Genomic DNA, 20,132 nt, shown 5'->3' with positions numbered 1-20,132 from the left:
TCTCAGGGGATCCCTGGGTGGCTCAGCGGTTTAGCCCTGCAGTGGGCCCAGGATGTGGGCCCAGGATGTGATCCTGGAGTCCTGGGATCAAGTCCCACATCAGGCTCCCTCCATGGAGCCTGCTTCTCCCTCTGCCTATGTCTCTCTCTCTCTCTCTCTCTCTCTCTCTCTCCTCTGTCTCTCATGAATCAATAAAATCTTAAAAAAAAAAAGTTTAAAAAAATTAAGTGGGATCTCAGCGTGATCTGAAACGTGGAAACAGCTTTTTTGATCGCTAAATGCTGATTTTCCTCCTTACTGATTAGCCATCACACATTTTTACTTCTTATGAGTCACTGTTGCAGTGCGTTCCAATACGAAGACGACTGGTTAGAGACGTCGGTTTCTACCCCCACAGGAGCCCACCTCCTTGCACCTGCAGCAGTAACTCATCTCAGAAATCACTCCTGGGGGATCCCTGGGTGGCGCAGCGGTTTAGCGCCTGCCTTTGGCTCAGGGCGCGATCCTGGAGACGCGGGATCGAATCCCACGTCGGGCTCCCGGTGCATGGAGCCTGCTTCTCCCTCTGCCTATGTCTCTGCCTCTCTCTCTCTGTGTGTGCCTATCATAAATTAAATAAAATAAAAATTAAAAAAAAAAAAAAAAAGAAATCACTCCTGGGTGCTGTGATTTGCACACCAAATCCCAGAGCTGGTGTGACCTGCCGAAAGAGAGCCAGAGACCAGGAAGAGGAGATACTGGTGCTTCCTGACCACAGAGCACCTTCCCACCCTGCAGTGTTGGTCTAAACCTGACCCAGGCTTCTCCGAGGCCTGAAAGACAAAGAGGAATACCATGGAGAGAAAGGCCAGGGTGCTGAGGAATTAAAAAAAAAAAAAAAAAAAAGGCAAAGAGGATCCAGCCTGCAAGATGGATGTGACCAGATGAAGACTCTTCTTGGGGATCCCTGGGTGGTTCAGCGGTTCAGCGCCTGCCTTTGGCCCAGGGCGTGATCCTGGAGTGCCGGGATTGAGTCCCGCGTCAGGCTCCCGGCATGGAGCCTGCTTCTCCCTCCTCCTGTGTCTCTGCCTCTCTCTCTCTATGTCTATCATGAATAAATAAATAAAATATTAAAAAAAAATAACTCAGCCTGAAACACAGCACACAACCAGCAATTGGAAAAAAAAAAAAGAAGATTCTTCTTAATTACAGCAAACAGGAGAAGTTAATAAAACAAATATCATTCCTCTTGACATTAGAGGAAGCAAAAAATAATAACGTTAAACACTATTGAAGAGTCTAAGGTGTTCATGAACCTCCAAATCAGCATTGTATTATATAACGCGTGATGTTACGCTAGTACTAGTTCTAGTCAAATATAACCAGGACCATTTGTTAGACCAGCTCTAGGCAAACTTTTTCTGTAAAGGGCCCCATAGCGAATATTTTAGGCTTTGCAGGTTAAATGGTCTCTGTGGAGACCCAACCCTCTGTTGTAGGGTGATGGCCGCCACTAACAATATATACACTAATGAGCATGGCCATCTGCTCAGAAAACTTCATTTTTGGATACTGAAGCGTAAATTTCATATAATGTCATATATTCCAAAATATATTTTTTTTCTGTTTATTTCTTTCCACCATTTAAACACAAAAAGTCAGCGATGCCTGAGTGGCTCAGTTGGTTAAGCGTTTGCCTTCGGCTCAGGTCATAATCCTAGGGTCCTTGGATCAAACCCTGCATCGGGCTGGGCTCCCTGCTCAGCGGAGAGCCTGCTTCTCCTTCTCCCTCTGCAGCTCCCCCTGATTGTGCTCTCTTACTTCCTCTCTGTCAAATAAACAAAATCTTTTAAAAATAAAATAAACATAAAAAGCCATTGTTAGTTCTTGGCCATCCAAAATCAGGTAGTCGGTTGGATTTAGCCTATGAGCTGGTTTTCTGAACCTGTACTAGACTCAAATGTTTAGACTCATATCTTTAAAAGAGAGCCTAAAATAATTCTGGATAAACAGGTATCAAACAGCACATTTAATTTACAAATAACATCCTAGAAATCTCAGTGCCCAAGTGGTCAAGGACACTCTGAGGGTAAAGCCCAACATCCCTGTTATGTCACCCTTCTAAAGCATGAGGATGAAGGACTATGGGAAGTCTCTGGCAAGGGCATGCCCACAGGTCAGAGCTGGAGCCGTGTCACAGGAGAGAGAGGGGACAGCCCTCGTGTCCTGTTGATTCTGACCCTGCCTCCCCTCTACTGCCTACTGTAGTTCTGACATGTGTCTTGCACCTTCATGATTCAAGGTCTTTGAGTGTTTCACAGAGGAAGAAAAATTTGAGAGATGACATGTTTGAATAGACAGTTCTCCAAAGAAGGGATACAAATGGCCCCCAAGCACATGAAAAGATGCTCAACACCAGTAGTCATTTGGAAAATGAAAGTAGATACCATGACAGTACCACTACACACCTACCAGGTTGGCTATAATAAAAACAAGGAAAAGTAACATGTACTGGAGCCCTCCTACGTGCCTGGTGGGAATGGAACATGGTGCAGCGCTCTGGGAAACATCCAGCAGTTCCTCAAGAAGTTGAGTGCAGAGTGACCACATGCCCCAGGAACTCACTCCTGAGTATCCACCCAAGGGAAACAAAAACCTACAAAAGCTTGTCCACACATGCTCACAATAGCATTACTTGTAACGGCCAGGAAGCAGAAGCAACCCAAATGTCCATCAACAGATGAGCGTGGCCAATCCCTACACTGGAATATGATTCAGCTACGAACAGGAGTGACAAGGCGCCAATACACGCTGCCCCACGGACGGACCCTGGGCTCATGACACTCAGAGAGGGAACCAGACACAGGAGGCCACACAGTATGTGAGTTCATGTGTGTGAAATGTCCAGAACAGGAAACATCCATGGACAGGAAACGGGTTCAAGGATGCCAGGGTATGGGGGCAGGGTGACTGCTTAATAAAATGGGGGGGGGTCATGGAAATGTTCTAGAATTAGATGGTGGTGTGATAATGGGTGTATATATTTCATATATTTCATATTTCATAAAAACCCCCTTATTGTCCTTTAAAAGGGTCAATTTTTAAAAAAGACTTATTTATTTATTTGAGAGAGAGAGAGAGTACGCGTGCACACAAGTTGGGGGATGGGCAGAGGGCGAGAGAGAATCTCAAGCAGACTCCTTGCTGAGCACAGAGCCTGAATGAGGGGCTGGATCTCACCCCTCTGAGATCATGACCTGAACTAAAATCAAGAGTCAGTTGCTTGACTGACTGAGCCACCCAGGTGCTCCCCTACAAAAAAGGTTGATTTATGTTATGTGAATTTTACCTCAATTTGTAAAGAAAGTTGACATAGCAAATGTGTTGGCAAATGCCAGACAAGAAGAGAAACAGATGATATATAAACTAAAACTGCCCCTCCGTTCTTTATTTTAGAGGAAGTGAAACGTGATACAGCTCAAAACAAGAAAGTTAGATCTTATTTGTTCAAAATCCTTTTTTTTTTTTTTTTTTTGGATTTTATTTTTAAGTCATTTCTACACCCAACGTGAGGCTCAAACTCACAACCCCGAGATCAAGACTGAGCCAGCCAGATGCCCCAGGACAAAACCCTTCTTAAAATTTTCAGAAACAAACTTTGTTGACAAGCAAATACATCTCGCACACAATCCCTAAGAGACTTTCTGTCTGGAAACCTCCAGTGACAGGCAACAAAAGGCGTAAGGAAGTCTGTTTTAGAAATGCCGAAACATTTGTTTAGACGGGTGGCATATACAGAAAGAGGGGAGGGGCACGAGGGAGAAATGAGCAGCTGGAGGCAGGCACTTCGCCACCAAGACTCGGAATTAGAATAGGGCCCAGTTTGGGCGTCAAGAGGATTACAGACTTTCCGGCCAAGCCCTATGTGAACATTAGCGCTAGAGACAGGGCGGGTAGTTTCTAGAAGATCTGACCCTCACGAAGCACTAAGGAAGAGAAATCAGATTAGGTTATTGTCTCAGAAATCTTAAAGGATGTTAAAAATATGGGGCGCCTGGGTGGCTCAGTCAGTTAAGTGTCCAAATCTTGGTCTCAGCTCAGGTCTTGATCTCAGGGTTGTGAGGTTCAAGCCCTGTGTTGGGCTCTACACTGGGCAGGGAGATGATGGATAGATAGATGATAGATACATAGATAGATAGATAGATAGATAGATAGATAGATAGATAGATAGATTATATTCAAAAGAAAACTATGACCCATTGAATTTAAAGTGGGAGGAAAGCTCAGATGAAGGATAGATAACCTCATCTGCGATTGGGGCATTGGGTTTCTGGTTTCAAACTGCCTGGCGTTAAAGAGAAACAGTCTGTGCCACCACAGACAGGTCGAGGGGAGAGGGCGGGCTCTGGAGCAGAGAGCTTCCCACCCGAGCTGGAAGAGCAGGCCGGCAGCAGGGCTCGGTCCCTGGCATGGGCATGTGGAGAGCAGGACTCGACACGGGGGTTACAGATGGAAGGTGGCGTAGGGCGGCCCGCTGGACTGCTGGGACAGGTCGGTTGGGACAGGTCAGCTGGGACAGGTTGGCAGGGACAGGTCAGCTGAGACAGGTCGGCAGGGACAGGTCAGTTGGGACAGGTCAGCTGGGATAGGTCTGCAGGGAGAGGTCTGCAGGGACAGGTCGGCTGGGACAGGTCTGCACGGTGAGGTCAGCTGGGACAGATCTGCAGGGAGAAGTCTGCAGGGACAGGTCTGCTGGGACAGGTCGGTCGGGACAGGTCTGCAGGAACAGATTTGCTGGGAGTACAGCGGGACAAAGGCTTTGCTAGAGCGTCGAGGCGGCAAGGAGTGGGAGCCGGGTGTCAGCGGGGAACGCAGAGGGCCGGGGACATGCCGTTGCTGTGGGAGAGTCAGCTCAGAGCCAGGGCAACAAGCGTGAACGTGTGTGGGCACAAACCAGCCGGGTGGCTGGGCCTCCCCCGGCGGCATAGACGGGGGCTGAGTCAGCCACCTGTGGGCTGGGACCCAGGCAGAGCAGAGCAGATCGGGAACGGGTTTTGGAAGTAGGGGCTGGTGCAGAGAGAGCTGCCAGGGGAGCAGACAGAGAACCTCCAAAATAGCAGACAGCACACGATGGGTACGCTCGGGGTGGGGGGCACGCATTCTCACCAGGTTGCCAAAAGTTCTGTGACCCGGATGGGAGGGGAATCGACGGTAAAGGACAGGCACCTTGTGGAGGTGCCCATGGCCTGGGTGGGAGGAGGTGGCAGGGTGGATGTGCTGGGGACAGTGTCATGCAGGCAAGGACACAGGGCAAAGTAACTGTTCCTGCGGGGCTGGAGCGTGACCGTGAGTGAGAGGGATCTAACGCAAAGGGAAGGAAGTCCCTTCCACCCAGCAATTCCCCTTCCGGGAATTTGCAAACATCCCACACATGTGCACAAATGCAGCGCACGAGGATGTTTACTGCGGCACTGGTGGTCAAGTGAAAAAGGATAAACCAGATAAATGTCCCTCGATAAGGTGCTAATTAAGTACCTCGGGGCTCGGCGGTTCAGTGGGAGCTCACGCAGTTCCCAGAAGGAACGAAGGCGACACATGGGGATGAGCAAAGGTACAGACCAAGTGTTAGATGACAGAGAAGGGGCAGCAAAGTGGGCATAATATGATCCTTTTTTGTAAGAAGAAAAAAATATTAGCCATAAAAGGAGCGAGGCACTGACGGGTCTGAACCCACGACGCTCAGGGAGGGAACCAGACACAGAAGACCACTCGCGTGTGATTCCACGTGTGTGACACGCCCAGGATAGGCTTGTCCATGGACGGGAAGGGGGCACATGGGGCCTGGGGGCTGAGGAGGGATGGGGAGGACCGCTGATGGGGACAGGGCTTCTTTCTGGTGTGATGAATGTTCTGGAACTAGACAGTGCTGATGGTTGTATAACCTCGTGACTATACTAAAAACCACCAAACCATACATTATAAAAGGGGGAGTTTGACGGGATACGAATTATATCTCAGTTTAAAAATAAAGCATCGGCGTGTACGTTTTATAGGCAAAGCATCTGAAAGAATCCACCCCAACTGTATTAGTGAAGGGAGGGGCGGAGGAAGAGGAGAAGGAAGCCTGGGGCTCTTTTTATCCTTTATATTTTCGGGTACTATTTGGAGGCTCTACAATGAAAAGATTTCCCTGATGTGAAAGAGGAAGGAAACAGATTTATTGGGAACTGCCCAGAAGGATCCCCAAAGTCCTGAAATGGTCACTAAGAAATTCTGGGGTCAAACTGCTTAGTGGCCTGTGGGACCCCCTGAGCAAAGCCCAACCGCAACCAACCACTTTACAAAATGGAAATACGCTCGAGTCGGGTGGGCCCATGCTGCTCACACCTTGGGAGTGACCTAAGCATCACAGTGAAGTATCTGAACGCTGGGTCTTAATTCAGACAGTGGTCGCCTTTTAAAAAGAATAGTGACGACCCCAGTGTTGTGCCTGTCTTCATTCTGACACCTTGGGCCACCCGTGGCTACTGGACACCTGACATGTAGCTTGTCCAAACTGAGATGTGCTGCGAGTGCAAAACAGTTACTGGATTTCAGGGACTTAGTGTGCAAGCACGTGAAACATCTCAAATCAAAATGTGTACACATAGATTCCATGTTAAGATAACAGTATTTTGGATATGTTGGATCACATAAGATCTACTATCAAATCAACTTCAGCTGTTCCTACTTTTTAACCGTGGCTACTAGAGAATTTTAAATTACCTGTGCAGGGGCACCCGGGTGGCTCAGTGGTTCCGTGTCTGCCTTTGGCGTGTGATCTCGGGGTCCTGGGATTGAGTCCCCCATTAGGTTCCCTGCAGGGAGCCTGTTTCTCCCTCTGCCTGTGTTTCTGCCTCTCTCTCTCTCTCTCTCTGTGTGTGTGTGTGTGTGTCTCTTGTGAATAAATAAAAGCTTTAAAAATAATAAAATAAATTACAGGTGCACCTTGAATTACGCTTCTTTTGGACAACTGTGATCTAGAACACTCCTAGAATAAATCACCAAACTGTGAATTTCCAAATATCTTACAAGGTCCTATTTACCTAGAAAGCGTGTTGGAGCTTTCTGGAGCCTGGTTAAGATTTCCACCTGCTGGGATCCCTGGGTGGCACAGCGCTTTGGCGCCTGCCTTTGGCCCAGGGCGCGATCCTGGAGACCCGGGATCGAATCCCACATCGGGCTCCCGGTGCATGGAGCCTGCTTCTCCCTCTGCCTGTGTCTCTGCCTCTCTCTCTCTCTCTGTGACTATCGTAAATAAATAAATAAATAAATAAATAAATAAATAAATAAATAAATAAAACCTTTAAAAAAAATAAAAAAAGATTTCCACCTGCTAAGAACTCGACTCAACTAGTACTTCCTCTATTTGGTGTCCCACAAAGACAGTGAGACATGGTCTCTATCTTCTCACTTCCGGAGAGAAAGGGAGCCGCACAAATAACTCCTTTGCGGCAAAGGGGACAGGTACAGACTCCAGGTGGGACAGCTACAGACTCCGGGTGGAACCGGCACCATGAACATGGGGTAGGAATCTGGAAAGGTCCACCCTGGACCCTGCAGCAGGTGAGGTGGGGCAGACAGGGAGGGGGACTAGTTGCCGGGCAGGAGCTGGGCAGGAGTCGGGCGCAGAGGGGTGTGTGCCACGGCAGGGGTGGGAGAAGGACAAAGAGACTGAGCTGGTGGCACAGAGGCCACAGGCTGGGGGCTTTTGGGGAGAACAGGCTGGGCCACCCCGAGAAAGGCTGTGAACGTCGGGTGGAGCTTCTGGACTCCATCCCACAGGGCAGAGGTCAGCAAACCGCGGCCCACGCCCCAGCCGAGTCCCGCCCGGTCTAGTGCCTGGTTTTTGCCTGGCCTGGACGCTGAGAATGGGCTTTACATTCATAAATGGTCATAAAATAAATCAAACTGTCTTGTGACACGTGAAAATTACACGAAATTCGCACGTCAGTGTCTGGAAATAAAGTGTTACTGGCCCGTGGCCACACCCATTCACTTACATGTTGTCCACAACAGAGTGGGTAGCTGCGGTAGAGGCCCGGTTGGCCCACAGAGCCTAAAATATTTACGATCTGGTCCTTTACAGAGAATGTTTGCTGAAACCACCCCCCCACACCCCCCCTTTCTTGGAATCCTAAAAGATTCTGCGGGCTTTCTCTGCTCATATAAAGTCACGGCCCTTTTGCTGATATGCAGAAAAACATGGAATGGATATATTTCTCCAATTAAAGACCATTCGCCCTACAAATACTTCTTAAGCCCTCGGTAGAGGTCTCTTACCTGCTAGTGACTGGCAGTAAACAACACAACAAATTCTCCTCGAGCACCGCAGTCCTGGCAAGCATGGGTCAGCCCACGGTGCCTGATTTGACGGCAGAAGTCTTAAAGGACATCTGCTCTTATGGCTGCTGTGCACCACTACCCTATTTTATGATTGAATCATGTTTTATTTAATAAAAACATCGCGAGTGCATGTCATTTAATTAAATGCACTGATACTCCATGGTGTCCCACAAGGACGTCATGCGTCACCCTCCCAACAGCAGCAGCAGGAGCAGCTTAAGGCCACTGTTGAGGGCAGTGGAAGCATCAAAGGTTCGGAAGGAGAAAGCACAACAGCGGGCCTGCGCCACATCCCTCCCAAGGGCAGCAGTTGAAGCTGCTGTCCACAGTCCCCCACCAGAGTGTCTGAACCAGCAGGGCACGAGCAGGAACGGGAAGGACGGGATCCAGAGGAGACATGCGGGCAGTGGTTGGTTAGTGGGGTGCCGGAGACGGGGAGGAGGCAGGGGGACCCCAGCCTCCAAGGCCGACCACTGAGATGATGGGACCAGGATAATCGTTTCTCCTTCACCTGCAGCCTTGCTGTCCTCGCTGGCCCTGGCCCAACCCTTTCTAAAACTACGAAGAGTCTCGACTGAGCTCACACTGCAGCTGAAAAGCAAGTGGAGCTGCGGTAAGCAGGAGGAAGGACTCCTCTGCTGCCCACCCAAGGGACCGGGAAGCACAGGGAGGCATTTTTACCTTTGTCCGGACCTGCTGATCCTACCCTGCTGGGGCCGTGCCAGGATTAGAAGGAGTATGGGTCAAATGCCAAGCACATGGTAGGTGCTCAGGGTGTGAGGCCGTGTTAAAACATAACCTTGGGGTCTAATGGTTAGGACTTTGAAGGCCTGGCTGCTCCCTCCCCAGAGCTGCTCTTTTTTTTAAGATTCTACTTATTTATTCACGAGAGAGACACACACAGAGGGGGGGGGGGAGGTAGAGACACAGGCAGAGGGAGAAGCAGGCTCCACGCAGGGAGCCCGACATGGGACTCGATCCCGTGTCCCCAGGATCAGGCCCCGGGCTGAAGGCAGCGCTAAACCATAAGCCACCTGGGCTGCCCCCAAGAGCTGCTCTTTATTCCCTGCTCCATGGCTCCCACCACTCTCTGCCTTTCTCGAAAAACCCTCCTTCCTTGATCTGAAGCACAAGAGGGAGTATGGCCACTCGACAAGTCTTTGTCAGAACTCCCGGGCTGCAGAAAAGTCTCTCTGCTTGAAACTCTCAGGATCTGGGCACCTGGGTGGCTCAGTGGCTGAGCGTCTGCCTTTGGCTCAGGTTGTGATCCTGGGGTCCTGGGATTGAGTCCCTCATCAGGCTCCTCACAGGGAGCCTGCTTCTCCCTCTGTCTCTGCCTTTCTCTGTATCTCTCATGAGTAAATACATAAAACCTTAAAAGAAAAGAAAAGAAACTCTCATGATCCATGTAAGCAGGTTTCACAGGAAAATATGTTTCTGCATCCAAATGTCTCTAATTCCCTCGGACGAAGAATCCCTGCAGCACTGGAAGGTCTCGTAGGGCTCTGAGGAGGCGAACGGCACGCTAACTGACGGCATGTGTCACTTCAGCTAAGAGCTTTGTAACATGACAAGTGAAGGGACAGCAGTTATCTGAGTCTCCACTGGCAAACAATACGGGGACTTTGCTCTCCATAAAGTGCATCTCAGCCTGTTAACCGGTTTCTGTTCTGACTGGCAGTAACAGTTACTTCTACTCCCAGTAAGAATCGTGACGATCGGCCTAGAACTTGGAGCCCCGTGGCAGAAACTTCAGAAGTGGGGGCTCCCCGCAGACTGGGCAGTGCGGCGAGCACTTGGCTAAGGTTCACACGTTCACACTTTCGAAGAGAAAAGGGAGAGGGGGCCCAGAGGAGGGGGAGTGCCTTCCGTGAGATGAGCTGCCCTCCACACTCACCTCTGCGGCCAGCAGGGGCCACGGCAAGGCCTCCTGATGGGAACCGCTCCTGACCCTGGGAACAGCGCTGGGGAAATGGATCTTTCAGGAAGTGAGCCAGGGTTAGAAATATTTACCTACTCTAGGCCCCTATTGATCCTCAGTAACTACTTCCTCCAGCACAGCAGGGTGGGCTTTCAAAACTACACAAATTGCCAGTGCCACACAAAGGCTAATGGTCTAAGTACTGACAAGATGCCCTATAACTTTGCAAAAAAGAAGGATTCGTTCATTCAACGAACTGTGAGTGCCACGTTTGGTGGATGAAACAATTCTGATAGGCACAATCACCATATTTGTTTCAAAGCAACTTTTTAACAAAGTGAAATCTTTGAAAAGCTCCAAACCAAAACAAGTATGAATCAAGACACTGCAATTGGCTCAGGTGCAGGAGGAGGCATTTAATATTCTCCACTGTGTACGCGGCTCCTGGCAAGGGGACCCAGCCATGCTTGGGTTCTAAGGCTCCATTCCCCCTAAGGCCCCTGCGCTTTCTGGAAAAGAATGTGCCTTGCCATTTTAACTGAAAAAAAAAAAGGGAGTCAGTGAATGGCAGGGGCCTTCGATCAAGATTTCTTTTGGCACTTGGTAAAGGAAAGCTATGTGTCGAAAGGACTGGAAGGTTAATCTCTCCTGACACAAAAACGTGGCATTTTTAAGGCTCTCAGATCTCAGGCAAGGGTTTCATGATGTTTGTTTTTTGTTGAACCCAAAGGCTGCCGTCACCTGATGTAGGCCTCGCTCTCAGGACAACACCCTGGGCTCCAGCGTCTGATTCACTCACGCCCTAAACGTGAAGCCCTGTGGGAAGTGTGGCAGCACAGCGCCCTGTCCTCTAGGAGCCCACAACCGAGAAGAGGAAGCCAGACGCAGAAATCACTACTACATGTCCAAGTAGACTTGGGCTGTGGCAATTCAGGCTTCGTGCCACCTCCGGGCGATGAACCCCATGGTCCCTTAACTAGAGGTAGTTCTGTCCCCACAAGGGACATTCAGACATGCATGAAGACACAGTTGTCACAACTTGAGGGGAAGGGGTGGGCGCTACCGGCAGATGGAGGCCCGTGGACGCTCAGCATCGTGCCAGGCGCAAAGTCAAGAGCTATGAGATGGGAGAACCCGCCCAGGCCGACGTTGCCCCACCTGGCTCAATACATCAGGTCTCAGGTCCCTGGTAAGAGAGTCCAGAGAAGGATGTGGAGAGAAAAGTAAGATTGTCATCAGTAGAAATGACAGTTGAAAGAGGGCAGACGAAAGCATAAGGCCCATGTGAGGCGTGGCGAGTCCACTCCGAGGACTTGAAAGAGGAGGCGATGAAAAGGAGCTGAGGCTGGAAACGGCCTTGAACGCTGAGCCGAGCACCTCGTAGTTATAGCAAAGGCCAGGGGCGAGTCCGTGGGTTCAGCCAAATGGGGCAGAATGTGCCCTTTCAACCCTCTCCCACGCCCCAAAGGGCCGAGGCAAGTGGATGGGAGGAGAGACCGGGCCGGGAGACTCGGAGGCCAAGGAGCCCAGCTCTGCGCACCTGCGCACGGACACGAGGTGACGGCGGGCAGGCTCCTGGCTCCTGGCTCCTGGCACTGGAGCAATGCTGCTTCCAGAGTGGGGGGGGGGGTAGCCAGGGGAGGGACGAGGGACTCCGGCCCCCGGCAGCTAGAATGAGGGCAGATTCTAGGCTCCTGCAGGTGGGAGGAAGGTGGGAGCCCCAAGCCCGAGGGGAGGAGGGGCACCCTGTCGCTGCCCTGCTGCCGCTTCTAACTCCCTAACTGCCTCCATCATGCAACTTAAGTTAAATCACTGCCAATCAAGGAACCTTTTCTTTTGCTTCCTAAGAGTCTGGAAGGGCACTGTCCGGCTGATAGACGCACACCCAGGTTGAAGTAAGACCGGCAAGGAATCAAGTCCCATAGGGCTTCCAGAAATACCTTCTATGTACTCCCGTGTGGCATTTTTAGAGTTGCCAGTACAACCAGGCCATGATTCACCCTCCAAGAAGCTCCTGAAAGATCTCCCCTTCCTGCTTCAACCGCAGCTCAGCTGCCAATGGCCACTGACGACTTCTAATTTCTGTAGCATCTTCTCCCGTCTTAACTTCGCCCGTGAGGGTACATTAGCTCACTTCAGTACCCAACCGAGTACAAACTCCTCAGATGCTTGCTATTTGGGGCCCTCACATATTTGCAGAATAGACAAAGACCCCCAGAGAGCAACTCACATACGGAAGTCCCCACGAAGGTGAATCCTCCTAGAAAATGAGACATTCTTTTAAAAATCGGAAGCACATTCTGTGGGCTGTTTTCCGTGAGTCTGGGATTCCAAATCTATTTTTTCTCGAAGCAGGCTACATCTGCCTGTCTGTGTTCTGAGGCCGGGAGGAGTGGGGAAGCACCAGGGGCCGCTTTCCTGGGGTTCTCTCTGGGTGGTAATGTTGGGGCTGCTGCTTCCAAGGCCTTACCCCACGGGTCGCCTTTTGGACAGAAATGTATCCGGGAAACGTGGCACTGTTTCTAAAAGATAAACAGCTCGCATTGCAAAAATGTCAGCGTAATTAGGTGCGAGTGCAACCTTAGGGACGGAGTCCCGTATCACTAGTATGATTTCAACAGTGAGCTGGGAGCAGGCGCTCGTGAGCAGGGCCTTCTGTCCGTCGGTGGGGACTGGCTCTTTGCCTGTCTTTCCACGGGTGGTCCCCGGCTAATCCTCCTGGTCTCTGGTGGGCCTCGCTCTCCCTGGGGCTCAGTCCTTGCCTTGCTTCTCCTTTGTCTTCAGAGTCCTTTCCCATCCTCCCCTTCCGTCGTTTCTGAATCCCTTCACAATCTCCTCTGTCCGGGCATTAGTCACAGTGGCCAGATGGTGGCAACAACCCAAGTGTCCACTGACAGATGAGTGGGTGGACACGGTGTGGCCCATCCACACACCGGAATATCACTCAGCCATAAAAAGGAAGGCCTTTCTGGCACAGGCTCCAATGCACGTGGATCTGCAGGGCGCGTGCACAGTGCACCCAGCCAGACACAAAAGGACACATGTTCTACGATTCCACTTTCACGAAACATATCGAACGGGTAAACTCATAGGGATGGAAAGTAGTTTAAAGATTACCAGGGAGGGGCCTGGGGGGGCAGATGGGGAATGGGGAGTTTCTGCTGTTGGGACCAGAGCTCCCATGTGGGGTGACGAGGAAGTTTCGGAACCAGTGGGGATGGCTGCCTGCCATCGAGAATGCACTTAATACCACCGAATCGCACACTGAACGTGGGTAAACCGGCAAATTGTACATCACGTATATTTTGCCACAATTTAAAAAACCACTTTCCTCTGTTGACTCTTCACTGGTTCCTGCTTCTATTCTCACTCTGCACCCTCTCCTTGGATGGTCTCATCCATTTGCAGGGCTGAGATGACCATCTGAGTGCTGGCAGCTCCTGAATGCTAACCCTCAGCCGGGACCGGCTCTGGGAGCTCCGGACCCTGCAATCCAGCAACCTCCTGGACGGCTGTCCCCACACGGATGTCCCACAGACACCTCAAGCTGGCCCAGCCCACCACTGAACTCATTACTTCCCCTGCCCGACACCAGCTTCTCCTGTGGTCCCTGACTCACCGCAGTGACACATTTTACAGGATCCCCAGACACCTGGGAATCGCCCTCCCCACCCCCCCACCCCCAGGCCCAGCGAGTCCACAGGCCCCTGAGCCCCTGAGAACCTGGCCGCTCTGTCTTCCCAGCATCCCCTGGCCGGTGCTGTCAGGCAGGCCCCTGTCCCCCTTCACTCAGACTACAGGCGACAACCTCCTCTCCCTCTCCTACCTCCAGACTCTAAGGCTTCTGACGCACCCTCCAAAATCATGCCTGTTCACAGAGCCGCTTGCCCACAGTCTCAGCCCAGCACCAGAGCCAAGCCCCACTTGTCCGGCCAGGGCTCAGCACACTTCTCCTGTAAAGGCCCAGACAGTAAATACTTTCGGTTTTGCGGGTCATGTTCTGCTTCTGTCACAAACACTCGACTCTGCCGTGTCCTCGCAGAAGCAGCCGGAGATGGGATGTAAATGAACGAGTGTGGCCGAGTTCCACGAGAACTTTACTCACAAGAACAGGCCGCAGGCTGGAATCGACCTGAGGGCCATTGCTTGCTGACACCTGCTCTTCTCTCTCACCTAATCTCCCTAATACCCTGGGCCCGGCTGGCGGGAGCTGTTGGCAGGTTCCTGAAAACACAACCGCACCACGACTGTCCCGCCCAACCCCACGCAGACGGCTAGCACCACCACTTCTAGATTGTCTCCCTCCATGCTTCCTTTTAGTCCTTGAAGCCTCAGAGGCTAGCGCTTGACTCAGAAGAATGAATGAATGAATGAATGACCAGATGTCAGAGGCCCAGAAAGCCGCTCTTTCAGTAAACTGGTGGACACCACCCATCTGACAGCTCCAGGCAGAGGGGAAATCTACCAGCCATCTAACTTGAACTTAGAAGAGCATCCAGACTCTTCCCCCACGGCCTCTGGGGTCCTCTGTCTTCCTCCTTCTGCTCACCATGCATTAACCACACGGCTGCCTTCCTCTGCTGTGACCAGGCCCGGCTGTGTCCTTCAGCCACAGGACCTTTGCACCTGACGCCCACCCCATGCCTGGAAGGCTCTCCCCTCAGAACTCCACAGGGCTGCTCCTCCTCCTCATTTCAGTCTCAACCTCCTGAAGAGCACCCCCGGTCCAGGGGTCTAGTTCATACACACATGCACATGCTCAAAATAACTGGAGACCTTAGTCTTACAGGTTTACTGCCTGTAGCTCGTCTGGCCTTCATTACACAGTAAGTGACAAAGGATCACCGTACCAGGCCTTCCACGAAGAATGACATAACTTTTAATGGCTGTATGATTTTTTTTTCCCATTTTTTTTTTAACATGGACCCCGGCAGCTGTGATCTGATTGACAGTGTCTGATACCCACTTGCTATAGGTACAACCTACAGGTTTGGGAAGTCTGCTAGATTTCTCAGAAAGTCCTAGAATTCAAGAAAATTAAAAAGTAGAATGAGGTGCTGCCAGGGCGTACAGCAGGGTTCTCAGACTCACGAAACCTGTGTATCATGAGGCAGGAATGCGTTTCAGGGAAAGAAAAGGGAAGCACGGCCAGGAGCCAGGCCCGGCTGTCTGCTCCTGAGGCCCTAACTCGAGTCCTGGCATGAAGAGCGGGCTGGTTCTCACCTCTGAGTGGCTGCTTTCCAGACTCCAGCCAGGATGGCACCCGAGAGCCAGCGATAACAGAGACGGGAATCCAGTTTCTAAATGTTCTCATGTGAAAGTTCTGCCGGCAGAGCTGGCCACCTAACAGAGCCCATCGGAGGGGGTGGTGTGGGGGGACCGGGTGCGGACCAGCCTCTGCCACAACCAGCTCGGGCTGGGGGCAGGGGGCTTCCAGTCACTTCTTCTGTTGTTTGTGTTTTTGCCGAGCGCTTATGCTTGCAGAATGATAGATCCCTACCAGTGAATTTCCACCCTAACGGAAGGGCATTTCCCAGCCCAAGACAGACAGGGCCGGCTCATGTGCCTCAATCCCCAATGCCTCCTCAGCACTTGCAGGGGGTCAGAAAACCCAAATGAGAACGGGTCCCAGGCTGCTCCCCGATTGTAACAGTGCGGACAGAACAGTAACAGCCAGTCTCGTTGGGCACCTACTGTGGGCCAGGCCCTGTGCTACGCAATTATCAATAATATCTCGAATGTGGCAGGCAAACCAGGATCATCACCCAGCTCACGGATGCTACACCTTACCTGCGGCCCCTGGCCCTGAAGCAGCGGGGACACGGCACGCGAGCCCTCCTCTGCCAGGCCCGGGGCCTGGGGCTGCAACATCCACTTCCACAACCCGCTTCTTTCCCTTTGCTCCTCCTTCTGCCCCACTTCGACCTACCCAAGCATTTCCAAGACACGCGGGCCGCCACCTTCGGTAGGTAAGGAGCAGCTCTCAACTTCTGCATAGGCTCCTCCTATAGGTGCGCGGGGCAAACTATTTATTCATTTGACAAATAACTGATTGAGAGCCTATTTGAGTGCCAGAACCGCGCTCCGCTGGGAGGAAAGAGAAGTTAATAAAACATGCAGAGTTTCCTCCTCTTAAGGAGGTGACCTTCTGATGAGGCACCGGCTGGTGATAATAAAATAAATGCTACAGAAAGAGAAAGGAGGGAAGCAGGCTAAGTGTGTGGCCTGGGAAGGCGACATTTGAGAAAAGGCCTGAAGGCAGGGTGAGAGCAGCCCCCCCCCCCCACTCCCATTACTCGGGTGAAGAGCTTTGGGACAGAAGGCTTGAGGAACTCCCAGGAGGCCTGCAGCCTCGAGGCAGAGGGAGAACAAGATCACTGTCAGCCAGTACTGGGTTGGAGAGGCCCAGGTGGGAGGAGACTTTGGCCTTTGTTCCAACCGGAGATGGGAGCCCTGGGAGGGTTCTGAGCTGAGGGATTCACAACAGAAGGTAACACCCCCCCAGCCCCCCACCCCTGCTGGGTTAACAAACAGGCTGGAATCATCCGGGGCCTGGAGCAGGGTGGCCTGGAGCAGGGCCGCTGTGGAGGTGGCAAGGCACGGTCAGATGCCAGGTGGACTTGGAGCATCTGCTGATGGCTCACGAGAAAGAGGCCGACTCCAAAGCTCTGGCCTGATCAACCAGGAGAAGCCGGCGGCTACTCACTAAGAGGGTACAGGGGCTGGAGGAGCAGATCGTGGGGCCCGTGGGGAGCTCGGTTCGGCCACCGTGTGCTTCGGGGGCCCGTCAGAATCCGCCTGGATGTGCCCAGCGAGTAGCTCCACAGGCTGCTCTGCTAGGGAGACCTTACTCGTCCTCTTAGGCAGGCACACTTCCCAGGCCGAATGATCAGGACTCTCTCCCTGGCTCTTCTCCCCACCCTCCTTCACCTACTCCTTGTCCTATACACCCTTGATTCCGGGTCTTCCTCCCAAGGGTCCCCTCTTTTTTTCCCCTCCTGTAAGAATTCCTTTGCTGCTCTTGCCATCTCCCAGAAGCACTAGGAGGCTTTCGGCTTCCTCTCTAATTTCCATTCATTCACTCATTCAACAAGTTAAGTACACCCCCGGTGCCAGGCACAGGTCTAGGGCACATGGCCTGTGACAGAGCTGCTCATCCTTTAAGTAACAGAAAGGGAGTCAAAATGCCTTTTTATAAATACAGAAGCCCCCAATCCCTTCTAACAATGCCCATATCCAAAAAGCCCTGAGAACTGGAAGTGTTTTGGTCAATCTGACACAGACCTGAACTGGCTTGATTGAGGCTGTTTCTGGTCCTTATCTACCCACTTGGTGGGGGTACTCCTACAGCCCGGGGCAGAAAGCTGGATGTGTTTGCTGGGTGCATCTGTGGCCAGGGGCTTCAGACACTGCGACAGGACCTGCAGGTTCCTGTCCCCCACGTTTGGCGAGGGTCCCAACCAGCAAGATGATTTCTCTGGGAACTTTCCTGGCCCTTTCAACAGTTCACATTTTACTAATAAGTAGGCATGGGGAGGGGAGGATGGTGCATTATTTAAGCGATCGAATGGCAGTTAATTAAAAAGTCGAATATATTATGGTTAAGATATGGTTCCTTCTGGCCCTGGAGCAAAAGAACCACAAGTGACCTTAAAAATTCCACCAGCACATTCCAAATTTTGACTCAATTATAATATTAATTAAAGTTCCATTAATTAAATATTGACTAATACGAATGAATTTTAATTCGAATCTGAAACTACAAATTAGCTCCAGGGAATGAGATCCAGATAAACAATTTCCCAGCACCTGCATTTCTGGTGAATGGCTCCATCCCTGGCAGTGCTTCGGGGACAACATGGGTAAAAAGATGAATATTACCAGGTGATGCGAATCCTTCACCCCGGGATGCAAATATATCAACAGAATTTCAAAGGACTCAGTTCTGTCGCTTGCTGCAATTAAGAACTCTGGAGTTCTTAGCCCCTCTGGAAGCGCCTGGGCAGTTTACCTGGCAGGAAAGAGGAATGTACCTAAAGGCTAAAGAATTCAGTTTTGCTTTTGCTGCAGAAGCGGACTGTTTCTGAACTCACTCGCTGCCTACACCGGCCCAACATCACAGGATCACAGACGCGGTTAGCTGGTCCATCGTGTTATAGGAAGTCTCTTCTTAAAACCACCGGGTGCTCTCTGATACTGTCCCAAACCCCCAGGCTGGCCAAGTTAGCGGCGATCTGGGACCAAGGAAATCGGATTCTTTGAGGAGGGGGGGAGGCGGGAGGGCGGGGAGCCGGGAAGGAGGGGGAGGCGCTTACCCTCCTCCGCTCTCCCTGCTCAGGCCCGTGCAGGTGAGAAGCCACCTATCTCTACGGTTATTTTGCAGCCGGTTCACATTTTTTACCCTGGAGTGGGAGAGAGCACAGGGAGCCCGCCCCGGGAGGACCAGAGGGTGGGGGTCTCTAACAGAAGCACGCAAATAATGTTTCAGAGCATGAAGCCAAAAGGTAAAAAAAACAGACAGACAAACAAAAAAACATGTTTACAATATGCGCAGGAAAAAAAAAAAAAGTTCTGTCGTTGCTGTTGGGGCCATGATTATTTAGTTGGGGGAATCTGACTGGGAGGGAGAAAACCCGCGAAGTCTGCGCTCCGGGTAATTGCGCGGAGCAAGGAACAGTTGTGCGTGTGCATGTGCGCGCGTGTGTGCGTGTGCGCTGGGGGCTGCACAGCGGAAACACCCAGAGGCAGGCAGGAGGTCTAGGGGCTCGCAGACCTGGCCTCCCTCCCTCATTCCTGCAGGGCAACCGGGAGGTTAAAATTAGGACGGTGAACCACCCCCGCCTCCGCCGGACCGGCGGGGCCGCCTCGGCCCCAGGGGCCCTCGAAATAGCCACTAGGGTCGGGAAACCGAACTTTCCTGGTGCAGCAGTGACAACAGCCAGCGGAGACTGAGCCGGAGGGAGCCCGGGAAGGAGCAGAGTATTTGGGGTGTGCCCGTGTGTCCGCGTGTGCGCGCCCGAGTGCGCTTCGAGGGGGGAGGGGGCGTGCAGGGGAGGGGTTTAGACTCACAAAACACACACGCACCCACACGATCGCAGGACAAAACGTCACTGAGCGGTCTGGGCCACAAGTTAGGCTCCTTAAACAAAATAATTAGAAAAAGAAAGAAAGAAAGAAAGGAAAACGGCTTTTGGAGAAACTCTCCTCGCTTGGAGGTCAGTCCAAAGAGGGGAGCGGCGGGTGGGTGCAGGGTGCCCCAGACTCAGGAATGTGGGGTTCAGAGGGAGAGGCGGAGGGGTGTCGGTCCGGAGAGCCTTAGCCACGAGCATTTTTGGTAAAGAGCTTGAGAAGCGGGTCCCCGTGAAGCTCGATTCTCGGGTGAGTTTGTGGCGAAAAAAAGCGAGGATGGGGGGGGGTGTTTTCCCAAGACGAGCGAGTGCACTTTTGGGTAAACAGTTTGAAAAAGGGTCCAGGGGAGGCCCCCAAAGCCACTATTCGGGGTGGGGAGTCAAAACGAGAAGACGGTCCCCAGGACGCCCCAAATCCGGGAAATTGGGGCAAAGGTGAAAACGAGTCCTCCAGGCCCTCCCGATTCAGGAGTCCGAGGTCGGAGTGAGCCGGGGACCCCCAACTTCAGGGGTTTGGGGTGTAAAAGAGGAAGGGGTCCCCGGGACACCCCCCCAAGTTCAGGGAGTTCAAGGGAAGGCTTTGAGATGGTTTCAAGAAGTTGAGAAAGTGAGAGAGGGGGTCCCTGGGCGCCCCCAAGTTACGGGGTTGGGGGAGGGGAGTAAGACGAGGTTCCCGGGAGCCCCAGTTCAGGGATTTTGAAGATTAAACTTTGAGGGGG

General features: G+C 51.9%; 2 protein-coding genes across 3 annotated transcripts in view; one reads left to right on the top strand and one right to left on the bottom strand.

Moving 5' to 3' along the window:
- Positions 1-20,132, bottom strand: part of RFX2 (regulatory factor X2) — a 99,177-nt gene that overhangs the window by 76,401 nt on the left and 2,644 nt on the right. The gene's annotated exons all lie outside the window — the stretch shown is intronic.
- LOC129521515 (long-chain-fatty-acid--CoA ligase ACSBG2-like) overlaps positions 19,379-20,132 on the top strand; it is a 59,864-nt gene continuing 59,110 nt past the window's right edge. The window contains exon 1 of the mRNA XM_055343043.1: positions 19,379-19,500. The gene's annotated coding sequence lies outside the window, so the exon portion shown is untranslated. The remainder of the gene's footprint in view (positions 19,501-20,132) is intronic.

This window comes from Nyctereutes procyonoides, unplaced genomic scaffold (genome assembly GCF_905146905.1).
Source record: "Nyctereutes procyonoides isolate TBG_1078 unplaced genomic scaffold, NYPRO_anot_genome, whole genome shotgun sequence".
Classification (NCBI taxonomy): domain Eukaryota; kingdom Metazoa; phylum Chordata; class Mammalia; order Carnivora; family Canidae; genus Nyctereutes; species Nyctereutes procyonoides.
The sequence above is the reverse complement of the archived record's forward strand: the minus strand, read 5'-3'. Positions and strand labels throughout refer to the sequence as shown.